Source organism: Coregonus lavaretus (genome assembly GCF_964263955.1).
Source record: "Coregonus lavaretus genome assembly, chromosome: 34".
Taxonomy (NCBI): Eukaryota; Metazoa; Chordata; class Actinopteri; order Salmoniformes; family Salmonidae; genus Coregonus; species Coregonus lavaretus.
In genome coordinates this window covers 26,983,140-26,996,451 of record NC_140021.1, presented here as the reverse complement: position 1 = coordinate 26,996,451, position 13,312 = coordinate 26,983,140, and the positions used below count along the sequence as shown (strand labels likewise).

At 39.9% G+C, this 13,312-nt stretch overlaps 1 pseudogene across 1 annotated transcript in view; it reads right to left on the bottom strand.

The window, feature by feature from the left end:
* Positions 1-13,312, bottom strand: part of LOC311108906 (succinyl-CoA:glutarate CoA-transferase-like) — a 172,740-nt pseudogene that overhangs the window by 106,337 nt on the left and 53,091 nt on the right. The window contains exons 9-10 of the transcript in view: positions 10,388-10,469; positions 9,863-10,006 (exon numbers count right to left, since the gene is read on the bottom strand). The product of the transcript in view is annotated as a succinyl-CoA:glutarate CoA-transferase-like (transcript). The remainder of the gene's footprint in view (positions 1-9,862; positions 10,007-10,387; positions 10,470-13,312) is intronic.

Here is a 13,312-nt window from a genome sequence, read left to right as displayed (position 1 = left end):
ATTTTGATGGCCAACTAGATGAAAAAGTTTGAGAGGGTTTATCTAATGTTCCTTTGTTAGATTTGACCTCATCTTGCGCTGGTTAGCGTTAGTTGTTGACCTTGTTGTTTTTGATGTGCATATAGGGAAAGATTAACAACTATAAAAATGTAGGCTGATCAATAATACTGTAAAGTTCCCAAATGTAAGAGGAGTCCCGTGGTATTTAGCTACATATTTGCAGAAATCCATTCAAGTGTATTTTGTGACTTTTGACGAATGCGTTCTAATGATATAACGTCACTCTGTTGCAACTGCCTGTAAACACACAGTCCAGTTCAAAGTGAATGATGGCAGGCCCTTGTGGCAAATTGCTTGTGCATTTAGGCCTACTGTAGCTCTGATTGGCTATGGCGCACCTGTCTGCGTAGACTCCAGTCCTCGACGAGACAGATGTTTTTATTAGGTTTTATTTACTGCAGTGTCTATTAATTGTCAAAACGCACGGTCGCTTTCCCACTCTATATTGCTATAGAATTTTCACAAATGCCTTAGTATACGTAATTCTAAGAATTTATAAGAATTTATGAAAACGTGAAAATGACCATATCTAAGTGCTGGCAAAAATGTAATACAATTTTAAATAATTATTCTTGAGAGTGAAGGATTTGTAACATCCCACCCTCAGCCTGGACTGTCTTTACGACACCTGTACAGAGAGGCAGTCCCCACCTTCGACAGGATGTTAAAGGACGTTGCTCTGGGTGGCCAGTCTATTTTTTGTATTTCATTAATTTTTTTTTTTTGTCATTTAGTAGACGCTCTTATCCAGAGCGACTTACATGAGCAATTAGGGTTTAGTGCCTTGCTCAAGGGCACATCGACAGATTTTTCACCTTGTCGGCTCGGGAATTAGAACCAGCGACTTTTCGGTTACTGGCACAACGCTCTTAACTACTATGCTACCTGCCGCCCTGTGGGAGTCTACACCCTGTGGGAGTCTACACCCCACAGGAGCAGCAGACCAGCCACCAACTCCCTGAGACAAATCAGACACTCCTTTAGACCTGCATCCGGTGGCGCCTCACAAAGATTGGAGATCAGCCAACAACACTCCCCCCCACACCACCCTCTACCACTTCTCTCCCTGGAACTGCATGCAGATACACTGAGCTATGCCCAAGCCGTACGCAGTAATATAGGCTCCATGCAGGATTTGGAGCATCGCCGGCCACACTGCACTCCACACCACACTCTTCAAATCCCCCTAAAACCTCCCTCCCATGCTACCAGACCAGGCCCACCTCAGCACATCTCTACCAGACCCAACCCGCCTCAGCACAGCTCAACCAGACCCGGCCCATCACAGCACAGCACTATTAGATCCGGCCCGCCTTAGCACAGTTCTACCAGACCTGGCAAAACACTGTTGAGGGTAGTGCACCACATGATGCAGTCCACACCATGTATAATTTACATCATCAGCCTACATATGCTGAGAGTTTGGAGCTTTGCCAGCCACACTGCCATCCATACCACCCTCCTCAATTCCACCGACAACCTCCCTCCCAGGCTAGTCTTGGTTAACCCCCCTACTCCCATCCCTAGGACTAGCCTAGGACACTCCTGCCCCCCATGGCAGCCCAAACCCAGCAACAGGCACCACACCAAGACATTCTGTGCACACCCAGAATGGAGTATTGGCAGTCACCATGGACCCCTGGAGCAGCTCCACTCCTTTGACAGGAGCTTCATCCAGGTGGACTGAGCTCTGCCAACACTGCTCTCCCAGTTCTCGCCCCAGCCCCTGCATCCAGCGACTTGAGGGAGGTCTGTCAAATGCTCAGTCTGCTCTGCTCTCACGTGGTTGGCTAGGGACCTTGGCAAAGTCTCAGCTCACTCAGCAAATAGCTGCAGATTACCCTATGCCTGTTAGCTCTTATGGGAATGAGCTTGATACCCCCTCTGACTTTAAATCTTGTAGGGGCTTGGGCTAATGCATTTCAAAGTGCGAAGTATGATTAAAAAAATTGACACAATTGACATTTGGGTACAGGACTCATGTCCTGACATTCTGGTTCTCTTGGAAACATGGTTAAATGGTTCTGTCTCTAATAAAGACATTCAAGTAAATTATTATAATGTATTTAGATGTGACAGATTACAGAAAGAAGAGTGCCAGTGCCCATATACTGTATGTAAAATCTAATTTCATGGCGTCCCAATCTTTAAATATTTCTGTTCCCAAGAATTTTGAGCTCTTGGTTGTAGATGTGTCCATAAACCAGAATACACATTTATTTGTTGCTGGGATTTACCGCCCTCCTGCTGCCATGGCACATGCTATTGGTGCTATATCTAAGTGTTTAACACCTTTTCGGTCCTCAGAGTTTGTCATTTTAGGGGATTTGAATCTGGATTGACTATCCCCGGCCTCAGATCAATTTAAGAGTATATGCATTGATTTTAATCTGACTCAACTGATCTCAAAACCCAAACGGCTAAATGTGAAAAACCCTGTTTACTCTTCATTGATTGATTTAATTCTTACTAATAATCCCCATAAACATTTGTCTACTGGAGTATTTGCAAATTATAACAGTGATCATTGTCCCATAGTATGTATTAGCGATACAAAAAAAGCAAAACACTAATCCTCGTTTAATTAAGAATATACATTTAAAAAAGTTTTCTGCTCAAGCGTTTTTACATGACATGTTCTACTCTGATTTAGCCACTGTCTTCTGTATTCCTGACACTGAGTTGGCTCTAGAAAATGTATCCTCCATATGTATTCCTCTGGCAAATAAACAAGCCCCTTTTTAACAATTCAGAGTCAAAGAATTCAGAGTTATCTGAGCTAATTCAGATGAGAAATCAAGTCTAGGCCAAAGCAAGGAAAACTGACTCTATGGTGGACTGGCAATATTTCAGACAATTGAGAAACATATATACACTACATGACCAAAAGTATGTGGACACCGGCTCGTCAAACATCTCATTCCAAAATCATGGGCATTAATATGGAGTTGGTCCCCCTTTGCTGCTATAACAGCCTCCACTCTTCTGGGAATGCTTTCCACTAGTTGTGGAACATTGCTGCGGGGACTTGCTACCATTCAGCCACAAGAGCATTAGCGAGGTTGGGCACTGATGTTGTGCGATTAGGCATGTCTCCAGCCGATGCTTGGCATTGCGCATGGTGATTTTAGGCTTGTAGACTGCTAGGCCATGAAAATCCAAGTTGCTCTGGATAAGAGCGTCTGCTAAATGACTTAAATGTTAAATGTTCTCAACCAAAAAACGTGTTTAGAACCATACAATGATATCATTAAGATGTCATGCGACAAATTTTGCCCGCTGGTTTATATACATTGATCTTTAACAGCCAATTGCAGAAATGTCTCATTTCATCATATTTACATTTGTCCATCACATCATTCATGGAAATACCTAAAATACATAAATATTAAAGGAACAATTATTTTAGCCATAATTTTGATCTCTTTGTATTTTTTTAAGGACTGCTTAGGAACACCTGAAATGTCTTAGTACTAGTACAAGCTAATATTCAGTGCCATGCGGCGTTCTAAAATGTTCTTTCATGGATTTCAATTATTTTCCCTTTCCTACTAATGGTATGTAATTCACATTGGGAGCTAGTTGAAGGTGGAAATGTAACTTACTATCAGCTAATGACCGTATTGGACGTTCTAAATCAGGCAACCCATCTCCAAAGAAAATATGTGATTTATCAAAATGTGATTTATATTTTTTTAAGTTTGATAATTATGCCTCTGGCAACTCTTTTGGCCAAAGTACTGGGAAGAAATGCTCATCTGGATTGGCCATCCCATGCCTTTATGCTCTTGTTTGTATCCAGCCACCATCAAATTGCTCTGGGGTTAGATAACTGTGGCCACAAGAGATCAGGGAGGAATGTATATTGGGATATGGAGGAGAGGGGTACTCGGGGTGAACATATTCATCTCAGGCAGCCAAGGGGTCAACCACAGCGACCATGACCTAAAAGCCTCAGATGTGACATTATGCACCGACCACAAGCGACACATAACACCGCCCCAGGATATCAGGGGACAAGGACACAAATATGCCTCAACTCTCTGTCTATTTGAATAATTACAGTACATCAAAATACCATAGTGAGAGAAACGAGAATAGGCATTGCCTTGTCTGATTCCTGGATGCAATTAGGAATGTATGAGGGTTAGGAAAAAAATTGTTCAAAGGAAGAATTCCCTTAATCACAACAAAGGGATATAAACAACTGTGTCATTGGAGCTACCTCCCAAAACCACATCCTTTGTGTGAATTGGTATCATCCAAGGGACACATAGTCTAAGGCTTGGCGGTAAACCGTATTTTACTATATACGGGTATTGATGCACAGACCAGTTTCGATTTTTACTAACGGTATTTCAATGTTTGGGTTGTTAAAATGTAATATAAATGTAATAACTGAGTGATGAAATTCAAAGAATTATGACAATCATCCGTTCTTACTGCCAGTAAGAGAGCTGCTAACAGCTGAGAGCTGCTAAATTGCTAGAAAGAGCTTTGGGTGCTCACATGTACTTTTGTGCCATGAATAGTTCCTGTGAGGCACTGCTGATGCCAAAAGCACCCTAGAAAATCGGTACAAGGGCCCTTGTGGTGAAAGTAAGAACTGCCATTGAATCCATTGAAAATACATGGTCATAGAGCAGAATAATTATTATAAAGGAAAAGTGACTTTTTCACAAAATAGAGGCATACAAAGACAAAACAAATGTGGTATAGTGTGGAAATGATAACAAATGAGTGAAGGAAGTTCCGAAATGGTTGAAGTTTGATTGAACAGTTTAAAACAATCAGAAGAGAGCCCCATTTAAACCACTTAGAATGGTATTTATACCCCTTATTCCACATTTTGTTGTGTTACAGCCTGAATTCAAAATTGATTAAGTATATGTATTTCTCTCACCCATCTACACACAATACCCGTAATGACAAACTGACAACACATTTTTAGAACATTTAGGAAATTTATTGAAAATTAAATACAGAAATGTCTAATTTACATACTCATTCACACCCCTGAGCCAATGCTTCGTAGAAGCACCTTTGGCAGTGATTACAGCTGTAAGTATTTTTTGGTAAGTCTCTAAGAGATTTGCACACCTGGATTGTACAATTGCTTTGGCCTTGTGTTTTAGGTTATTGTCCAGCTGAAAGGTGAATTAGTCTCCCAGTGTCTGTTGGAAAGCAGACTGAACCAGGTTTTTCTCTAGGGTTTTTGCCTGTGCTTATAGCTGTATTCCGTTTCTTTTATCCTTAAAAACTCCCTAGTCCTTGCCGATGACAAGCATACCCATAAAATGGTAGAGCCACCACCATGCTTGAAAATATGAAGAGTAGTACTCAATGATGTGTTGTGTTGGATTTGCCCCAAACAAGCTTTGTATTCAGGACAAAAAGTTAATTTCTTTGCCACTTTTTTGCAGTATTAATTAAGTGCCTTGTTACAAACAGGATGCATGTTTTTGAACGTTTTTTATTATGTACAGGCTTCCTTCTTTTCACTCTGTCATTTAGGTTAGTAATGGGGAGTAACTACAATGTTGTTGCTCCATTCTAATTTTTCTCATATCACAACCATTAAACTCTGTAACTGTTTTAAAATCACCATTGACCTGGTGAAATCCAGGAGTAGTTTCCTTCCTCTCCGGCAGCTGAGTTTGGAAGGATGCCTTTATTTTTGTATTGATATGCTATCCAAAGCCTTGTTAATAATTTCACCATGCTCAAAGGGATATTTAGCATCTGCTTTTTTTATTTGTACACATCTACCAATCGGTGCCCTTCTTTGCGAGGTATTGAAAAACCTCCCTGGTCTTTGTGGTTGAATCTGTGCTTGAAATTCACTACTCAATTAAGGGACCTTACAGATAATTCTAAGTGTGGGGTACAGAAATGGGGTAGTCATTCAAGAATCATGTTAACCACTATTATTGAACACAAAATGAGTCCATGCAACTTATTATGAAATTTGTTAAGCACATTTTTACTCCTGAACTTATTTACGCTTGCCATAACAAAGGGGTTGAATACTTATCGACTCAACACATTTAAGCTTTTAATTTTTTATTAATTAAAAAAATGTCTACAAACTAAATTCCACTTTGACATTATGCGATATTGTGTGTAAATCAGTGACACAACATTTCAATTTAATCAATTTTAAATTCAGGCTGTAACACAAGAAAATGTGGAAAAAGTAAAGCGGTGTGAATAATTTCAGAAGGAACTGTATGTGTTGCCACCCTAGGGTCATGCACTACTCACATGAAGCATATTTAGAACTTTTATTATTCAATAACATAAGGGAGTAGTACACAGCGTAGTACGAGATCTTCAGTTTCTTGGCAATTTCTCGCATGGAATAGCCTTAATTTCTCAGAACAAGAATAGACTGACAAGTTTCAGAAGAAAGTTAGTTGTTTCTGGCCATTTTGAGCCTGTAATCGAACCCACTATTGCTGATTCTCCAGATACTCAACTAGTCTCAAGAAGGCCAGTTTAATTGTTCAGCTGTGCTAACATAATTGCAAAAGAGTTTTCTAATGATCAATTAGCCTATTAAAATGATAAACTTGGATTAGCAAACACAACGTGCAATTGGAACACAGGACTGATGGTTACTGATAATGGGCCTCTGTACACCTATGTAGATATTGCATAAAAAATCAGCCGTTTCCAGCTACAATAGCCATTTACAACATTAACAATGTCTACACTGTATTTCTGATCTATTTTATTTTATTTTTATGGACAAAAAAATAGCTTTTCTTTCAAAAACAATAACATTTCTAAGTGACCCCAAACTTTTGAACGGTAGTATATTTATATTTATAAAGCAGAATTTTTTATAAAACAATACTATACATTTTAATCACCTGTTACACAGATGAGGCATACTGCAGTTTTTATACTTTGGGTAGATCATACATTGACTATAGCATCTGATCGTGTGAAAGCTTTCCTCCCCAACATACATTTCTAAACTTAATGTGATACGTGCCTTCCATGTTTATACCCCATCTCTTACCTCTGAGAAGTGTATATGTGGAAAACCCACCGTTGATGTAGAGCTGTAGGACTTAACAGTTTGTGGCCAAGTAATGTTTGGCACAGACCAAGGGCATCCAATCTGGTGTGATAAAGGTGTGAATGTGAATTATGGTTGGTTCATGTAAAGAGATTTTGAAGGACCCCTTAAGTTTGTGTATTTTGGTTCAATCCACCTGCAATCAGCGGAAAACACCCTCGAAAATATTTGTTGTGCTTTACTTTTCACTTGACCTGCCACGATAAGACAATAGAAACGTTACACTGGAATGTTTCAGGCGTTCGTGGGAGGAAAAGGGATCTATTTCTCAAAGATGACGTGATGGGGCTACTGTACTGTTTCAGGAGGACTTTTATTTGTGGAGCTTTAATGAATCTCAAATGTCCTTTTTGCCTCGAAGTGCAAGTGAGGCCGCTCGCATTCGTAGGATTGGGGTCCTTAAGTTCAGTGGGGCCTCCTGAGTTCAGGAACCATTGCCATCAAAATGTGTGTTGTAACGATGCCATTAGGCAATGGCAAGCCAGTTTAATTTTAGTTCAATGAGTACCTGTCAGTTAGGCCTAAATTGAATCCACCCTTCTTGTGGAATTTTTTAAAAGCACCACTTTCTATTTAAACAAGGCTTGCGTCTTGGACACATTACTCTGCATGCCTTATCAATTTACCCAAGTGGGGCTTCATTGTCACATGGGTCCCATGTTACGACGTGAGAGAAACGAGAGCACGAAATAAACCATTCTCCAAAAGCAACAGTGTCATCCCTCCACAGCCAAAGAGCCTAATGTGATCCAGCTTTGAACTTGCCCTGTCTGAGGGAACATGGCAACATGATGTCAGGAGAGACGCAAGTGCCGGGCCAATATGTAAACTTGCCCGTTCTTCGCACTCCATTGATTTCAAAGGAATTACATTCTTGGCGCCACAACTGTCTGGTGTCCGCTCTTAACAGGAGACAGAATCACTATTGATAGCCCCTGAATCAGGTCTCGTGTATGCAGAGTGTAGTCAAGTCTCAGGCACTGTGGCGACTGGGTCTAATGGAGTGTGCTCCTAAAAGCAAAACTAAGTTCTGCTCAGCAACTACAGGAGCAGAAAGCTTGTGGCCGATAAATAACACTGCTGACCAATGGTTGGTCATTGCCAATTCTTACTGATTAGCTGAAGAGTTGACTGTGGGGAGAAATATATATTTAATTTTCTATAAAACATGAAATATTATGGATTTATTTTCTCCTTACAAAATGTGTCATACACCATCATTTCAAAACTGAAAGTTTAACTAAAAGTTAACCTCTACGGGATTGGTGTCCCGTATACAGGACAGTTGAGCTAACATGCGCTAATGTGATTAGCATGACTGTTGTAAGTAACAACAAACTTTCCAGGACATAGGTGTCTTATATGGGCAGAAAGCTTAAATGTGTGTTAATCTAACTGCACTGTCCAATTTACAGTAGCTATTACAGTGAAAAAAATACCATGCTATTGTCTGAGGAGAGTGCACAACAACAAAATACTTATCACGGCAACTGGTTTGATACATTCACCTCTGAAGGTTAATAATGTACTTACATTCAGTAATCTTGCTCTGATTTGTCATCCTAAGGGTCCCAGAGATATAATGTAGCATAGTTTTGTTTGATAAAATCCATTATTATATTCAAATGTAGGAACTGGGTTCTACAGTTTGAACCCCTGCTGTCTCTGGCTCCAAACCCACCCCACCCGGCCATCTAGATGTGTGAAAGTTAGTGTATAAGCTAATGATCCATCATGTATGACATTCCTGGGAGTGTGTAAACTTACATTTGTATTACCATATCATTGTTGTATGTTCTCTATAGTTATGTACTTGAAAATGTATCAATTCGGCACATTTGGGCAGACTTGATACAAAATTGTCCAGAATAGCAATGCTTCATTGGATCAATCTGAAACTTTGCACACACACTGCTGCCATATAGTGGCCAAAATATAAATTGCGCCTAAACGGCAATATTATATTGTGGCCTTCTCTTGCATTTCAAAGAATGGGGAAAAAGAGATATATAGAAAATGTATGTTTTTTTGTTTGTATAATCTTTACCAGATCTAATGTGTTATTTTCTCCTACATTAATTTCACATTTCCACAAACTTAAAAGTGTTTCCTTTCAAATGGTATCAATAATATGCATACCCTTGCTTCAGGTCCTGAGCTACAGGCAGTTAGATTTGGGTATGTCATTTTAGGCGAAAATTGAAAAAAAGGGTCCGACCCTTAAGAGGTTGGACAACCAACAGTTTGGCAAATAGAAAGTGTTGAGGTCAGACTGATCTCTTAAACATCCAAGGAAATAAAGCAGTGTGGGGTCAGATTGAAAAAACTTATAAAATGCATTTCTTAGTCACGGAGAGATTATTTCTCTATGTTCCCAAGTATCACTTTCATATTTGGTCTTGAGGAGTGTATGGCTCAAATTATACGCTTAGTGGAAATGGATTCTTTCCACCAAGAGAAACCAACAGTTCAATTGAAAAACGTTGTTGTCTTAGTTCTATGAGGACATCCAGTACAATAACACCATACAAAAGTAAACCACTGATGTTAGCAATGTTCACCGGGCTTGCACTCTTGAACAGATTCGTGTAAACATAGTTCATGCTTTAGCTCCGAAAGATAGCATTTTGTGACTGATCATTCAACACGGCGTTGTTTTGAGCACCTACAATTAAGGGACCAGATTCAACCAGGTTGGTGGTAAATGTTAGTTACCTGGGTGGAAAGCAGGTTACAGTCGATGTGAACACCTCTCCCTGTCCTGTGTCTCTGCAGCAGGGCTGTCATGATGGCCACGTGGGTGTAGAGTACTGTGGCCAGGTCGGTCATTGCTACGCCCGGCCTGACTGTGTCCCCAACCTGGGCAACAGAGCAGATAAAAAACTAAAGGAAATTCCTGACACCCTTATCTACCTCATTAACCGTTTAATTCAAGTCCAGCAATCATTAGTATAATTCAAAAGTCCCCTGTAGCTCAGTTGGTAGCGCATGGCGCTTGCAACGCCAGGGTTGTGGGTTTGTTTCCCACAGGGGGCCAGTATGAAAAATGTATGCACTCACTAACTTGAAGACGCTATGGATAAGAGCGTCTGCAAAAATGTAAATGATGATATATGCATTTAGCAGACACTTTTACAGTAGTGCAAACACATTTTTGTATGGGTGGACCCAGCGGGAATCAAACCCGAAACCCTTCTAACTGCACCCCACATATATCTTGGGGAGAGAAAACATCCTAACCTCAGGGCCAGTGATGTGAATCATGCCAGAGACAGCAGACACAGAGTCATACCCTGGTCGCTGGGATAGTGGCCCAGTGTGTGTGTGTGTGTGTGTGTGTGTGTGTAAGAGAGAATGTAAGTCTGCCTAAGGCTTAACTGATCATGTTCATAGATTAAGCCAGAAGCACACTAACATGTGATGGCGATATTCACTCTGTAGTCTCAGCACAAAACATTTTTGTCTCTATACCATGACAACAGAAAATTAACCCCAACATGAAACACACACAAACCATCTTATCCCTCAGTACTATGCAATAACAACATGAAATTAACCCACAAAACCATTGACCACAACTGTAACTGTTGTGCATGTCAACACTGGGCCGATTGAATAATAATAAGTGACTTTTCGGTCCCACCTTATGCAGAAAAGTTGTTTTTAAGGAATACATGGAACACATACGCTGAATAACTCTGCACTAACTAACTAAAACAGAGATGTTTTGATTGAGCCCAAAACTAGGACATTGCAGCAGAAAGTCTGAAGTCTTTACGTGTACTAAGCTATAGCCACTGGCAGCCCAATCAAAATAAGCACTCCAGGAAAAAAAATCTAACCATATTTCACCCTTCAAATTAGATTGGGTAACTTTGACACAACAAGAATGGAATTTTCCTAGAAACCACAACACTTTCAGTACAGAGGGCCCTACTAATGAAGGGCACATGTTGACGATAACTTGCGTTCTCAGGTGGCACTTAAAATCAGCTTTAATTTGCTGCAAAGAAATTAAGCCCCAATGATAACATTTCAAATGTTTAATCGTTTATGTGGAGCGAGGACCCTAGTCCCTCTGTACCTCAAATATTCTAAAAGCCTCCCTTTGAGCCTGAGAGCATCTGCTTTCCATTCCTGCCCAAAACTTCCATTCCGCGAATTCACTGGTAACTTAACATGTTAAAGAGGGTTGTTTAGTTCCAAGTGAATAAGTATTGGTGGTGTGCTCTCCAATATGCCTTCCTTATAAATCTAAAGAGGCAATATCAGATTGATTTACAGTATCTGTAAAGCATTGTGAAATTAAACCATCTACCCAGGCTGGTGTGTACAAACAGCCCTGGGCTCAAATATGTGTCACAGCAGAGGAAATACATATAAAAACATACCAAAATGTTAGAGCAAAAAAAAAATGTGCGACTCTCCTCACTCCTCATATTAATGCTCTAACTACTAAAACAGTGGGGGTGCTTCAGTATGCAGCACTAGACCCAAACACAATCTCAAATGAGACTAACCTGATAAAAGGTTAAATAAATAAAATGCAATATGCATCGAGCAGTTTAACTGAGTAATGAGTGGGATGGCCGTAGATTTCAACAGCTCAACACCGCAATATGTGCTCTTTAATAACCACAGGGTGTGTAGGGAGAGGCTCACGACAACCAAACCCACTCACTCAATATAGAGCTCAAGGAGAAGGGCATGCTGTCAGCTGCAGAACAATGGATTGAAATGGATTTAAACTCAGCAAGTTGAAAAATGGACTGTGGCTAACTGAAACAAAGTTTATTGGTGCAGGGTGTAAACAGTACAGTGAAATGCGTACTTGGAAGCTCTCCTCAACAGTGCAATACACATTTATAAAACAAAAATACACAATGAGTAATAAGAGTAGAACTCATTGTTGAACGAGCTGCAAATAATGACAACGACTTTGGATTATTCAACCCATGAGAATGGTGGAGCCTTTAGAAAATGGGGCTATTTATTCCCCATGTCTTCAATTGTTTCTGTGTGTGTGACTGCCAGTACGCGCCCCCATTAGGATCTGAAAGAATGCTCCATGCATTATTGCTTAGTAAAAAACATGGGGTCAGAGTAAAAAGGCTACTCCAAATTGCCACATGGTCACTGAATTTGCCCGCAAGTCCAAGGCAATTAACCAATAAGCAAAAATAAATCACATGACATCCTTGTGAGGCCCACTGCACACAAATCAAGCAGGCTCATTACTTGAACTTAAATGTCTTTCAAACTGTCACAGGCATATCAATGGTTTCCTTTTCCACTTGATTGCAGCATAAAGCTAATGGAAATCGAAAATAGGGCTGGATAAAAGGTATATTTTCCTAGAGGTGTGTCTTATCCTGGAGCTGACATTACTTAATAGCTCAGCTGAGACTAAAGATGAGAGAACTTAAAAAATGATGTAATTGAACTCTTGTATATGGATGAAAAGGTTGAAAAAGCTATTCTATAAATATCAGGACATAAAAAAAACTCAAATGGTTTATGAGGCAAAGACCACATGAAGCTAATCAAAGCACATTAGTTACAGATTCACACAAGGAAGCTGTCAAAATACACCAAAATTAAACATCTCAGCATGAGCGTTGTAAATCTTTCCAATTTCACTGTAGTGTTTACCATCCACAATTTACTAAGGCCTCATGGGCAATGCCTCTTGCATTTTAAAAGAAAGTAAGGTTGGGAATTTAGCAACAGATGTAATCTTCCAAAAATACTTGGGGAAATTAAAACTGTCTGCAATTCATTGCTTTCCTTACCATAGGGAATGCAATGGCAAACTTGCCACCAAGCCACCAAATCTGATGTATCAAGATATGAAGACGAGGTATGAACTCATGTCTGACACTTTATTTAGACATGAGATGCCTCTCAAAACTTAAAAAGAAGCACACCAGTGAATAATTATTATAATTTTTTTTTTTATCAGGCTGGTATTTATTTATTTGATTTATTTCTCTTTATTTACACAGGGAGTTAACACTGAGACCCAGGTCTATTTTTCAAGTGAGCCCTGTAAACAACATACAAAATGCATATAAATAAAGAAAACCCTGTTAATTAATTGATTGATTAGCACCACTGGTTTCTTGACACTGTGGCGGTTGAAGAAACTAGGAATTCAGGGGTAAA